This window comes from Sus scrofa, chromosome 4, assembly GCF_000003025.6.
Source record: "Sus scrofa isolate TJ Tabasco breed Duroc chromosome 4, Sscrofa11.1, whole genome shotgun sequence".
NCBI classification, from domain to species: domain Eukaryota; kingdom Metazoa; phylum Chordata; class Mammalia; order Artiodactyla; family Suidae; genus Sus; species Sus scrofa.
In genome coordinates, this window is record NC_010446.5 from 105,232,745 (window position 1) to 105,247,689 (window position 14,945).

At 45.9% G+C, this 14,945-nt stretch overlaps 1 long non-coding RNA gene across 1 annotated transcript; it reads left to right on the plus strand.

Annotated features, from left to right (window-relative positions):
- On the plus strand, nt 284-4,164 carry LOC110260471. The gene is made up of 2 exons (XR_002343781.1): nt 284-2,494; nt 3,107-4,164. It is a non-coding gene; the product is annotated as an uncharacterized LOC110260471 (long non-coding RNA).

Here is a 14,945-nt window from a genome sequence, read left to right on the forward strand (position 1 = left end):
TTGGAGTCAGTGTTTTTTGTTTTCATTTTTTAAAGTTTTATTGAAGTAGAGTTGATTTACAATGTTGTGATAATTGCTGCTGTACAACAAAGTGATTCAGTTACACATGTACACACATCCATTCCTTTTAAGATTCTTTTCCTATATAGACTATCACGGAATATTGGGTAGAGTTCCCTGTGCTGTACAGCAGGTCCCCACTGGTCAGTCATTCAATAGACCACAGAGTGCATATGCCAATCCTGAACCCCCAGTTTCCCCCCCTTCAATGTTTATTTTTATACAAGAAGTTCAGCCTAGAACTTTAGGTACTTCGTTTTCAAGCCAAAGTTGTCTGGCACAGATGATTTTAAAAGAAAATCTCCGGCTCCACCCAAACCTCACTGGTATGAAACCCTTCCTTTAGAATGTTAAGGAAATCCACTGTTTTGAAACCTGTGGCTGACCTCGGCTTCAAACATGGAAATTCTCCAGACCAGGGAAGTAACGTGGTGCTACTTCAGGTCTCCATCAAGGGTCTCTGTCACTTTAGCACTGCTGCTCAGCTGGGTGGGTTCCTGGGCTCCCTGCAGCAAGTGAGCAGGCTGAACTCACCCCACAGGCAGGCTTAGTGGGGGTTGGCTGGTGACTATCATGTGACTGGACTTGGGTTCCCCTCTAGGGAGAGCGCTCACAGCACCCTTCAGCCACAGCCTCAGGTGCAAGGCGGCACCAGGAAGGAGCCAGCTGCTGTGAGTCTCTGTGCTGTCTGGGGCCTCCTGAAGCTCCTCAAAGGAGGGGCTCCAGGGCTCTGGCTGCCACGGGCACTGGAGGTGGGGGCAATCATCCGTGGAACTCTGTGACATTTTCTTTCTGTTTATTCTTTATGTTTTAGTGGAATTCTGTGGTCCAGACTGGGTTTCAGACTCCGTGCTCTCAGAGTCAGCTAAAGTACAAAGGGGGAAAAAAAGAGAAAGTAGTGGGAAAAATTAGATTCTTGATTTGTGTCCAGATGGTTCTGGACGAAAATAGACTCAGAGATTCTCACTGCAAACTTGCCTCTGGTATGAAGCTCCCCTCCCCTCTTCATTTAAGGTCTTCTTGGTAGAAGAGGGAATGGGGATGGGAAAATACTGGGAATGTTCATTTTTCTTTTTCCCAGCCATAGATTTAAAAGGCTGCACAGGTTCTAGCTGAGGGCTTTCCTGGAACACCAGGAGTCGCCCCGCACGCAGGGGCCTGGGATGATGGGGTTTGCACCAACTTGGAAGAGCTCCTCGAAGGCTGGCCTAAAGGCAGGATGGGCTAGTGTGCTCTGCAGGTAGCAACAGTGTGCGCTGAGGAAGCACGGCAGCAGCTGGACCCAGGGAAAGGCTACAGAGCCCTCCATGGTCAAGGCACACGGTCAAGTGAAAGGAGAAAGGCAGCGCCCAGGCCCTGGGCTCTGGGTCCCCCGCTGTCAGGAAGTACCACAGTCTCACACCCATCCATTCTCCTTCCCTTCGGAGAGGTGCTCCCAGGGAATGGGCCTGCTGGAGGCCCAGCAGAATGTGGATGGCACCAAGTCCTCTTTGGGGCTAGCACAGGAGACTTGAAGCGTCCAGCTGTCAGAAACGGAAAACCTGGCAGATGTAATGGCTCACTTCTTGATCCATAGGGCATGAGCTTGACAACACAACCACAGTGACCCTGGGGCCACACCCCAACCAGACAGAGGCATGCCTTGTGGTCCTCTGGTCCCCCAAATTATTCCCACGCATCCTTTGATGCTCAGTGGGAGCTCAGTGCCCATAAGCTACCACCCAAGCCAGGCGTCTTAAAGTCCAGGACTTCCTCTACTGAGGCAGCCCAGTGGCAGTCCATCAGATGCCGATGCAATGAGTAGTGGCCAGATGGAAGATACTTTTTAAAAAATGCAATTTCCTTTCTAATGTTAAACTGCCTTAGAGGACAAGCAGAGTGCCAGTGAGTCAGTCCCTGGTTCTGAGTGCCAGGGCTGGGCAAGGGAGGAAAGCTGAAGAGATCTCAGCGACAGGAACCAGGCAGATGCCAGAGGCCAAAAGCAGCACAGTCCAAAGGAAGCATCCATGTGAACGTCAGGTGGTGAGATGCAAGTCAGATTCCAGGCACTGCTGCCACCAGACCCCAAGGCAGACACTGAAAGAGAAGCCCAGGCACTGGGGTTCAAATGCTGGGACCTCTTTATAAATTGCCTGGGGTCATAGCTGGGTTCAGCCCCGAGGTTTTTTTTCAGAGTCTGAGGGTTTAAACTTTAACTTTTAACTTTCCTAATCCCCTTCACCTGTATGTTAGGTATTTTTTCAACTTTAAATCAGCATTAGGGGAAACCTTATTTTATAGGCAGTATGTTTGAACAGAGAATAATAATAGTATTTCACAATTTACTGGGCTTTATATTTAACAAATCACTTTTCTATCTCTTCTATCATGTGGGTTTCAAAATTACCTGGTGAGGCGGAAATGACGACTCCACAGACCATCAGGCTCCCTGAAGGTAGGGACTAGTTTGTTCATTGTTGTCACTTAAGTACTTGTCATGCTGCCTGATGCAGAGGAGATACTTAACTAAATATGCTCAATAAATGGATGGATGGATGGATAGATGGATGGATGGATGGATGGATGGATGGATGGATGGATAGATGAGAGGGTGGATGGATGGGTGAAATTTGTCTTGATTTTCAAGCTGGATTCAATCCCCAATTCCACTTAAATAGCATGTGACTCTGTCCATGTCTCTAAACCTTACTTTCCTCACCTATAAAATAGCAATAATGATATATTTTTGCTACCACAGTATCATAGTGATTGGAAATAGAGCCAGGGCTTGAACAAGGCCCTTTGTTTGTTCTATTGCATTATGGTGGAAGGAAGGAGGAAACTATGGCATGTTTATCTGCCAGGCTATATTTTAGGAACTTTTAAATCCTCACAACAGCTTTATGGGGTAAGTACTATTACTACTCCCAATTTACAGATGAAAAAACTAAGACTCAGAGACGTTAAATGACTTGTTGAGGGTTCCACAGTGGAGTTGGGATCGGAACCCAGGTCTATCTGACTTCAAAAGCCATTTTTTCCAACACCTACCATCTCTTCTTTTCAGCTTACACCAAATCCACGATTGGAGGCCTCCCAGCTTCCCCATCCTCCCTGGAAACAAGATTGGCAATGATTTCCAGAAACCAGTACTGCAGTGGAAGCAGCCATCTATGCACTTGCCACAATTTTAACCACTAACCAATATATACAAACAAACCTGCAAAGTTGGAATATTTTGGCCAAAATCATGGTTGTCCACTGCTACTTTCTAGATCATCAAAATGCCCTCTGGTTGCCCAGATGTTTTATTCCAGACAGTATGGTAATGGTAACTTTTATGAGACTGATGCTATGGAACCATTTATGGCCCCAAACAAATTCAAAATCTATGAAGATTTATTGTGGAAGTTACAGATTAGGAAAAGCTGGAGGAAAACGAAAACAGAGCTTAGTCTAAATCTTTTCATAGCCTTTCTATCAGAGTGATTGTCGAGTTAACTTCCAACCAGGAAGCATGTATACAAAGCAACTTAGGATCCAAATCGCTGATACAGAATGTTCCAATATGGGGCACACCTGTGCTTGGGAGGAGGTGAAAGAGAGTGGGGTGGAGAAGAAAGGAATAGCTTTTATCCTGGAGCAAATGGAAACTCTTAATGGGTGGGACATGAATATGTCTGTCTCCAAGATGTATTTCTTTATCAATTACGGCTCATCTACTAGTGACTAAGAGCCCAGACTAAATTTGTGTAAGGCAAAACATTAATTTATAGGTCTGCACAACTTACAAGTCTAGGGGCTGGCTGTTAGAGACTTAACGTTTGTATTCCCCCCCAATTCAAAAGTAGAAACCCTAGTGCTCCTTGTAATGGTATTTGGAGGTAAGGCCTTTGGGGATAATTAGGTTGAGATGATGTCATGAGGGTGGGGTCCTCATAATGAGAACAATGCCTTTGTAAGAGATGAGAGAGTTCTCTCTCTCCCCCCGCCATGTGCAGATACAGCAAGGCAGCCATATGAAATCCAGGAAGAGAGCTCTCACTGGGACCTGACCATGCTGGGACCTTGACCTTGGACTTCTAGCTTCTAGAACTGTGACAAATAAATTCTCTTGTTAAGCCACTCAGTCTATGGTATTTTGTTATTGCAGCCCCAGCTGGCAGACACACCTAGCTTCAGGCATGGCTGGCTACAGGGGTTCAGAGCTGTCATTATTAGCTTGTTTCTCTCTCCCAGCATCTCAGCTCTCCTTACTTTCTCAAGCTTCCATCCTCAGAAAAGTTCATGCCCCAGTGAAACAAAATTGGCTGGCGGGTTCAGGTTGGAAAGCCAGCTTAGATGGCGGCATCTCCTTCTATCCCAGAAATCCCAGCAAAGCCCCATTACATCCCATTGGCTCTGACGGAACCACATGCCTCTCCGGAACCAGTCTCTGCGGCCAGAGAACATGCTGACTGCCTTTAGCCATGGCCACATGCTTCACCCTGATTCTGTGGGCCTAGCCCCACCCAAAGAACACAGAATGAGATGGGAGTAGGGGTACTGAAGATGCAAAGAGCACATGCCTAACAGCAGGTTAGGGGAGCCTGGGTGGGGACCAGACTGGAACTCAAAAACAGACCCTCAGGACCAAGAAAAGAGTGATTCAGCAAGGGATCAGAAAAAAGCCAGCAAATAAAAGACTGTAAGGGAGTTTCCCTTGTGGCTTAGTGGGTTACCAATCTTTCTATTACCTGTGAGGACTCAGGTTTGATCCCTGGCCTCAGTCAGTGGGTTAAGGACCTGGTACTGCCATGAGCTGAGGTGTAAGTCCCAGACGAGACTCGGATCTGATATTGCTGTGGCTGTGGTGTATGCTGGTGGCTACAGCTCCGATTCAACCCCTAGCCTGGGAATTTCCATATGCCCCAGGTACAGCCCTAAAAGGCAAAAAAAAAAACAAACAAACAAAAAAAAACTGTGACTTGTACACTGAAATTCTACTAAGCTGTGAAATGTTTTATCCCAAATCATGAGTTAAAAAGGGAGTTTATTAGAATGCAAATTCATAGCTTATGTATCTTAAGTTCTGAAACTCAGTTCATGGGGCTGTGCAAAAGAGCTAGTTTATCCTATAGAAATGTTTTCTAATTAAATATCACAGATGTGCTTCACTTCACTGTGCATTTATTCCTGAAATAGTATGTATTAAACTGAATTCGAGATCAGTGGGATGTATTTCCAAATTTGGGGCACTTAAAAGGAGCATTGCTAAGTGCATCTATGGGGTGAAAAATCTTCCTTATTTTCTCTATAAGTTGGGGTTGTGGCCTTGGTAGGATCTTTAAACACATACCAACACCCCTTACTACAAAATCTGCAGACCGACAGAGCAGTATCTGTAGACGAACTTTAAAAAATATTTTCCCAACAATCTTTCTCCGTATGAGTCCATCCTTGCAGGACTAAATCTCTTTAAATTCACTTCCCCAGGCTGTGTTCCTCCCTGAACAACAAATTCCATAAACAAATGGCCCTGTAGTGATTGACAGCAGAAAGACTCCAGGAGCCAATGGTCCCAGAGCCAACAAACAAAATTCTGTTTCAATACTCTTTCCATCAGATCAAAGGTCAGGCCTCTGTGCATCTCCAGGCTACCAATTAGCATGACATTCTGGCTAAGTTAAACAGATCTCACTGGCAGCTCCCACCCCACTGCAGGGCCATAAGGACAGATGCCAAAGTAGGCATAGATTGTGCATGGATTGTTCTGATTTGTTGATTTGGAAATTTTATTTGAACTGTTGATAAAAGCTGATATTTAATCAGTACTAGAACTGAAGTTGTGCTTATTAGGAATTTTCTCTTGAATAGGCTGGGAACTCAGTGGTTTCCTTCAGCCAGGGGCATGCATGGCAGTCTTTTAAGAACGGTCTCTTCCAGCTGAAAAATCTAGGATTTATGGATATGATCATGATATAAACATTAGAATGTAGGGCAATAAGGGCAAGGGGACATATTTTCAGCCTTTGCGTAATAAGAGGCTCTTTTTCAAGCATAAAAGATGGAAGAGGGGAAGACTGCAAAGGATTTACAAGTGCCTATTAGTCTTAGTTCACCCTCCCTCGCTCTTCTCTCAGAAGAGCGTCTTTTCTGGAAGCAGCAGGTAACTCCCTTCCCTAGTGAGCTTCAAGGGGCACTTGATTCTCACCCCCAGGAGCATGCCCATGTGCTCTCCTGATTCCCAAGCTCTCTCCCCAGCCGACACACAGCTTGGTTCCTCAAGTTCAAAGGCAACTGGTCTGGGAAATGCTAGCTTAAATCTAGGAACATACACCTTAGAGATGTCAGCCTTTCCTGAGAGATGGTGTTGATGATATTAGGCATTTGTTGTGGGAACCATCATGGCAACTCTATGGACAGGCATACTATTATTAATAACAGCCTTCTACAGATGAGAAAACTGATACTTAAAAACAAAATCAGGAACTTGCCTGGGTCCAGCAAGCTTTAGAAGCTAAGGGGTTGGAAAGGAGATAGAAAAGTATGAGTACAGGTGAGCTTTACCTGCGGCACAACTGTTCCCAGGACCCAGCCCCCAACAAGTCACAGCACAGCTTTCTCTATTTTCCCAGTAAGAGAACGCGGGCCAGAATAGGCATGGAGTGGGGTGAGGGTAGCGGGACCCAGCCAGTAAAGGAGAGTCACGTAGCCATCCCAGCAAACACATCCACCATCATTTTCCCTAAGCAGGTTCCAAGGTGGAAAAGAAAGGAGCCAGTGAGTCTCCCTTCTTACCTCCTGTCAATCATGAACAAGCTCCCATCCCAGTGACTTTTTACCCTTGGGCCTGGAGGTTGAGAGTAGAAGCAAAGGGGAAAGAGAATCCCCACTGGGCTTGCACTGAATCAGATGCTGGCAAACGGAATCAAGTCAGGAACTAGGAATTATGACACGTGATACTCTCCCTGGGTCTCCCCTCCCCACTCCACTCCTCAAAGACTGCCACACGTAAAGTATTTCAGAATATCACCCACTCTCACGAGTCCTCAATGCCAGGAATTTTCTCTCACTATCTGCACTTTGCTTTGTAATCCTAAGCCAGTCCCACCGCAGAAAGCTCCGGTGCCTCCTAGATGGGACAGATGAGGAAATTGCTGACTTTGCCCTGAGTTCCCTCAGGCAGCTGGGAAGGTCTGATAAGTTGGACCGGAAAGCGCTACAACGTCCCAGGAATCCAGGTGCTCCTTATTAAGACATTTCCAGTTTGTGCTGCTAAATTAATTTGTCCAATTACAAGAGGAGAAGGAGGCTCTGATAGCTCTCTTTGTAATTTCCCCCACTTCAGGGGAATCAAAACTCCACCACATCCTGGAGAGGATCCGAAAAGTTGGGCTTCTACTCAGTGGGTTTCTGAATCTGGTGGCTCATTCATTGAACAACCCTGTATTAAGCACCTACTGGGTACCTGGCCCAGTGATGGCCGCCGGACCTTCAGAGCTCCCCAGACACACTGGAGACAAATCACAACAATGGCAAGTGGCCAGGTGGCAGTAGGATGGGTGCGCCCAGCACCATGGGAGCAGAGCGCAGGGTTCAAGGCCACAGTTGATGCTGACCACTGATGAAGTGTTTGCCATGATAGAGCAACTCTGTCTTCTTCTGCACCTTGAGATTCTTTTTTTTTTTTTTTTTTTTGGCCATGTCTGTGACATGCAATAGTTCCCAGGCCAGAGATCAAACCTGAGCCACAGCAGTGAAAATGCCGGATCCTTAACCCACTGAGCCATAAGGGAACTTAGGGCAAAATCAGCCCTAAGTTATACTGAGATTCGTTTTTATACTCAGATTCAAAGAGCGGCAAGATACTTCCCTATAAAATGAATCCATGCCACCTATCACACATCATTACGTCTGGGAAAGTCCTGATCAGGGGTGGAGGCAGGGAACCTGTGCAGTCTGGCCTGGCAGGGGGAACTGGCTCCTCTATAGGCCTCCCCATGCTGAAGGCTGTGGACCTTAAGACCAGGGCAGAGTGGGTGCTGGCCAGCTTGCCCAATGCTCCACTCGTTCAAGGAGTCACTCACTCACTCACTCGCTCACTCACTCATGCAACACTGCTCTGGGGCCAGGGCTGAAAAAGGACAAAAATCATGGCCCTATGGAGCTGACAGCCTAGGGCAGCAAATCAGACAACAAGTAAGAATAACAAATGCTATAGCTCTGTGCCAGTTCCTGTGGTAAGTGCTCTCATATTTCATCCTCACCACCACCCTAGGAGGTAGACACTATTCTTTTTTCTTTTTTTTCTTTCTTTTTTTTTTTTTTGGTCTTTTTGTCTTTTTAGGGCCGAACCCACAGCATATGGAGGCTCCTAGGGTAGGGGTCACATCAGGGCTGCAGCTGCCGGCCTACACCCCAGCAATGCGGGATCTCAGTCACGTCTGTGACCTACACCACAGCTCATGGCAACACTGGATCCTTAACCCACTGAGCAAAGCCAGGGATCGAACCCGTGTCCTCATGGATACTAGTCGGGTTCATTAACCACTGAGCCATGACAGGAACTCCTAGACACTATTCTTAACCACAATTTATAGATAAGGAAAGTGAGGAACAGAGAAGTCAAGTAACCATCCCAAGGTCACCAGCTAGGAAGTAGAGGAGTCATGGATTTGAACCAAGGTAATAAAGAGATCATGTTTGTAATGATCATACTCTGCCACAAAATAAATGTCTGTTACATGTTATATTAAAAGGTGATAAGTTCAGTAGAAAAAAAGACAGGGGAGTGATGGGAAGTGCTGGGCGTGTGGTGGGGGGAGAGGGTGGTTTGTATTTTAATTACAGGGGAGCATTCTAGGAGCAGAGAGCAAGTTCAAAGGCCCTGCAGAGGAATAAAGGTTCTACACCCAGTGTCAGTGTGGGAGGGCAGGGGCTTTCCACACCACCAAGCAACTCTCTGGCATCAGCTGGGTGTCCTAGAATTCAACTCAATTCTGACACTAACTATGCAGAGATAGACACAGAATACACAGGTTAAGGGTTCAGTCCTACAAAACTACCCCCACCCCCACTTCAGAAGTCACAAATCCAGGGTATCACCTACCCTTCTTCTGACCAACCGCCTATAGACTGGAGATTCCAAGGTCCCCTTCCTTGGTTTTGATTAATTTGCTAGAACAACTCACAAAACTCTGAGAAACATTTTGCCTACTGGATTACTAGTTTATCATAAAAGCATATAACTCAGGAACAGCCAAAAGGGAGAGATACACAGGGCAAGGCATAAAGGAGCTTCCACACCCTCCCCAATCTCTACATGTTCGCACCCAGAAGTTCTCTGAGTCCATCCTTTGGGTTTTCATGGAGGCTTCGTTATATAAACATGACTGATTAAATCGCTGGCCATTGGCAAGTGATTCAACCTCCAGCCCCTTTCCCCTCTGCAGAGGTGAGAGGCTGGGACTGAAAGTCCCCATATTGTAATCTCAAGGTTGGTTCTCCTGGTAACTAGTTTCTATCTTAGATGTGGTCCAAAAGTCATCTCATTAACAAAACCAGAGACACCTTTATGGCTCTCATCAGGGGCAATTCCAAGGGTTTTATGAGCTCTGTCCCAGAAATGGGTCGAGGACCAAATATATATTTATTATAAGTCACAGTATCACAGGGAGCCCATGTGGAGAGTGAAGCTGCTGAGCTGGAGGGAGGAGGAAAGTAGGAGATGAGACATAGGTAATGGGGTTGGAAGTTATACCACACAGGGCCGGGGAGGGTGTGATGAGGACGTGGGATAGTTCTGAGTGAGATGGGAGCTATGGCAGCCATTGTGCGTTCTGCTAAATATCTCCCGTCTCCCCTTCTGGCCCCACAAAATGATTTCTCTTCCTTGACCCTTTGAAGCTATGTGTGGCCATGTGCTTTGCTCAGACAACAAAATGGGAGCAGAGGTGATGTGGTCACTTGCAGACAGAAACTTTAAAAGAGAAATAAGTTTTGCTAGGTTAAGCCATGTAGATTTTGGTGTTGCTCATCACCTCAGCATAATCTAGCCCATCTGACTAACACAGATTCCAAGATGGGGTTTGGGGAAAAGGCATTTTGGCAGGATCACTCTGGCAGCAGCTGGTATTCAGGGACAAGGATGGAAGCAGAGAAAGCAGTTAAGAGAGTATTGTCATAACCTAGGTGAGCGATGCAGATGATATCTATTGATCGTCAGTACTACTGGAAATAATGAAAAGGGATCAGATTCCAGACACATTAAGTTGAGCCACTAGGATTTGCTAATGGATTGGGTACTGCAGGAAAAATAAAGGAATTGAAAATGACCCCAAGGTTTATGGTATGGGCAACTAGAAGGACCAAAAAGCTCTTAACTTTCCAAAGCCCCTCATGCAATACGCTCACACATGCACACACGCAAGCACGTGTGCGCACACTTCAAAAAAAGAACTCTGCTATTCATTTGGCAGACAGAATGCCTGAAATTTCACCATTAAAGAGTCATTCCTCTTGGATAAGCATTGCCCTTTTCAGGCAGCTTCTTTCAAAATGAGGTTGTTTAATGTGGATTGATTTATTTTAGCAACTTAAAGACACCCCTGAAATCATCTAGTCCAAGCCTCTTACTTCATTTGAAGAAACCAAGGTTCAGAGAGGCAAATGACCTTGCCCAAGGTCATGTCAAAAATTACAGTCAAGCTGAGATCCAAAGAGAAGGACTCCTAACTCCCTGGTCATTGCTTTTCCCCTGCTTCTTGTCCAGCCCAAGTAGGGGGCTCCTGGCTGTGCATGGGCCTTGGAGGGGATGCAGGGAGGAGAAAGGGAGCCATGTAAAAAAGGACCACTGCTCCTGACCCATCCTGAGCATGAGGACTCAGGAGCATCTTTCTTCAAGGTTGCAAATCCTTCCAACACACTAACCTTGACTTTACTGGTCATGAGCCAAAGACTGAACCAGAGGAGAAAAATTATTAAAAGGAACTGGAAAAAAAAATGTATCCTGTTCAGCTTTGTGTGTGAGTGTGTCTGACACTTACCAAGCAGAAAGCACATTCAAGTCCTTCTTCCCTCGCTCTTGTTTGATGTTTTCCTGCCCTGCCAGCTTTGTGCCACTCTTGCAAAGCTTTCTTTGCTCTGCTCCCCATGGGTCGGGCACAGCTAAAAACAGACAGCGCCAACACTCCTCTTCGTATCCTGGCACATCACATCCTGGCACACTGACTAGAATCACTGGATTCTGCATTTTTATGTCAGGCTTTAAATTTACAAAGTGCCTGACTATAATTTTTATTAGATTTTTATTATTAGTTGTACCTTTTAAAACAGCTATTTGAAACCATCAACACTGAAACTCCTCTCCAACTTTTGCAAATCTTGGCGAATGGCTATTTTTAGTGACTTTTGTCTTAGACCCACTCAGGGGTCTAGGGAAGCCAAACCACCTTTTTAGGTAGTTGGTGATCAGTCCTTTCTCACGCATGGCAGAGGTGAAAGACAACGAGGGGGTTTCAACCAGAATCTCCTCTTCAGAAGAAAGTAAAGAATAACCCAAGGAAAGAAACATTGCAAAAGAGATGCACGGCTTTAGAGGCCCAATAGCAATTCTCAAAGCCATTGGCAATGTTTATCAAGAGCCCAGTATTGGAAAAATGTGCAGGATAAACTGAAATCATGTTAACTTTTCCTTCTGAAGCTTAAATGAATATCTGTACTACATAAAAGTGCCAGAAAGTATATCAAAGCCTATAAAAACGTTAACTAAGACAGTGTTTCCAGTGATTTTTGCTTTCATTGGAAAAGAGATGTCCCCATAAAAAGGCATAATCTGTGCCTCATTCCTCTGTTGAACGATCTACAAATACTGCACTTGATGTCCTGGGTAAACTTCCCTTTCTTCCAACGCAAACCAGTTTTGTCTTTCCCTGAACACGTGCAAGGAGTTGGGAAAGCTCACTAAAGCCACACTTGGAACAATGTGACATTGTGTGCTGCTTCTGGATACACGGCCTGTTACATATATTAACTGTAGTCTAAATTCCAATAATGACAATGCCATATGTGCTGTCCTTAGTTTTTACCCCCATCAATACCCTTATTCCACCCTAACCGATCCCAGCTATTATTAAAGAACAGTATTTAAGTCCCACTACAATAAAGATCGCTCAGTAATGAAAGATCCCAAACAATGGCCCATTTCTTAGCATAATTTTACTCAATTCAGTTTCTGCCAGGTACTGAATGTACTCAGATCAGCCACTGATACAGAGACAGAAAAAGCTAAATATCTGATCTCAGAGGGTTCAATATTTCAAATGACAAGGTCCTAATTTATCAAAAGAATTGTGGTTACCCCTTGAACTTTACTCTGCTGGGACCTAATTCAGAATTCCAGGCGGGAATGGTGGTTTTACCCTGTAGAGATTTTAGCGTTTTTTTCTTTCTTTCTTTTTCATTTCAGCAGCATTGTCATCTGAGCCCTACTGGCTCCTAGGTTCTACCATGGGGATAAAAGTCCTCCAGCAACTGCCATTCCTCTGTGATCTCACAGACTCATTTCCAAAAGGACCAAGGAGGCCTTCTCATTACCTTAATCACACCAATCGGGTCTGACAGTATGATACTGGCATTGATGCTACATGGCTTAACAGGGATTTATCTGCACCACAGCACACATCAGATGCGGAGTTTAAACCAGCTCTTTGCCCCATCTGAAGACCTTGGTAGAAGAGTAGCTCCTTATTTCATCTCAATCCAGAAGGACATCACAAATTAGAGCTTCTCCTCTTGGGCCTCTTGTGCAAGCATTTTTTCCCCTCACCACAAAATGCTTTTCTTTTTTAAAAAAATGAACTTGCCTGCTCCAACCGGCTTGGTATCTGGCTCTGGGTCCAGAACTTGAGGGTGAATGGGAAGGTTGAAATGTGTTTCTGGATTCTGTGGTTTCAAAGTGGTTACTCTTTCCAAATCAGGGTGGGCTCTCTGAAAAACTGTCAGTGGCGAAGTCTGCCTCTCCCCACATCACCCTGGCTTCATCTGAGTAGAAGGAAATGTGTCTCTGGAATCAAATAATGTCCCCTTCGCTGAGCACGCATTCTGTGCCAAGAAACATCCCAAAGCGCCTCCTCTCCATTGTCTTGATTAAACCTCCCAGTGTTTCCATGTGCCTTCCTGATCTTCTGCCTCCAGAGGGGATCTTCCTCCTCTGAGGAACCTGATACTCAGAGAGGTTAGGTAACTTGCTCAAGGTCACAAACGTAGTAAGTGGTTGAGGCAGCCTGGACTCCATCCTAGGATAAAGGAATTTTGAAGTTCACAGGCCCAACCTCTATGCCAAACAGTCTTCTATCAGACGTCAATCACTTTCTTTATGCTACACAATCCAAAGACACGCTACTTTCCAAAGAAGACAAAGAAGAAAGTTTCTTGGAAAAATATATAACTCAGCTTCAACCAAGGTCTTCCCAGTTCCCTCGTGACATCCTAAAAGTCCAGGACTAACTTCCTCCCTGGCTCTGGCACTTGAACTCCATGCCGGAGACACTGCATTGCAGGCAGCAAGGCATACACCTGCTCGGTGAGGCTGCAGAAGCCTGTCTGTCAGGAAAATGCTTTCCCCTCATGTACTTCCTTCTTAATTAAAATAACATTTTGAAAGTAAAATTATCCAGTGTGTAGAATAAACAGTACAACAATAGCTGTGATTAATCTGTCAGAGATTGTATAATGTGATGCTAATAAGAAGAATTAAACTCCTGCTGAAGATCAAAGTCAGCCCTGCACACAGGGAACTTTTAAAATTAGAATGCCGCTAAATGAATCTCCACCCTGGAAAAAAAGAAAGCTCTGCAGGCTTTGGGGATGAGGGAGGAAGACAGCCTGAGGACGTTCTGAGGACCGCCCAGAGAAGCAGGAAGCCTGGAGAAGAAGAGCTGGGATCTGCAGCCTCGCTCCCCAGCGTCTGTCAGCTCCTCTTTCTCTAAACTCGTGGTGGTCACTCAAACCTCCCTTGGTCTGCCCACCCACTGCTCCAACATCCAGCTCAGCCCGTGACAGGGCACATGGGGCAGGGTGGGGGGTGGGGGAGTGTGTGCATGGGGCGTGTATGCACGGGGGTGCAGTGGATAGGGGGGTGCATTCAAGTCTGTGCTGAGCACCCACTAAACAAAGCCTCTCCTGTGCCTTACAGGCAAGCATCATTTTAATGTATAGGTGTTGGTCTTAATAGGAAGGAGCTGGAATTATGAACCCCCACATCTTTCGGATTCTAAAGCCTGGGCTGCTGCTGCTACTGCTTCTTCTTTTTTTTTTTTTTTTTTGCTTCTCTTGAAGAAAGGTATAAGCCAAGAAAGACACTGTGATTATGTGTGTTTCACTTACATTCACGGAAAGGCAAACAGACAGTTGAGAACATGAGCGGCGTGTATGTAAATGCATTTAAGCAGCCATGAAAAATGGGGCACCTAGTGTGTGCAGGTGGTATTAGGGGCTAGGGGATGGCATGGCCCCTGCCACCCCCCGAGAGAAGCTTGTTGGAGGGAGAGAAAAGGGATCGACAAACAGACAGGCCTTTGTCATCCAGTGCAGATGTTGCAGAGGCCCAGTCAGAGGGGGTGATGGTCACGGAGGAGGACCCTCTCCCCCGCTTGGGGAGTCAGGCTGCCTCCGAAGTCACACCTACACTGAGGCCTCAGAGACAAGGCAGGGTCAGCTTAGCAAGGGGACGGAGAGCAGGGAAAATGTCCCAGAAAAGTGCAAAGGGCATTTGCCCAGACACTAGAGAAAGCATAACCCCTGGATGCATAAGCAATCTGTCCATGAACAAACAAGACAAGATTTCAGCCCCCTCCCCATAGACCTTGTGTTCTCCCAAATATCCCCTTCACCCAGTTTACAGGTTAGCTCTGCCAAGTTTTGAG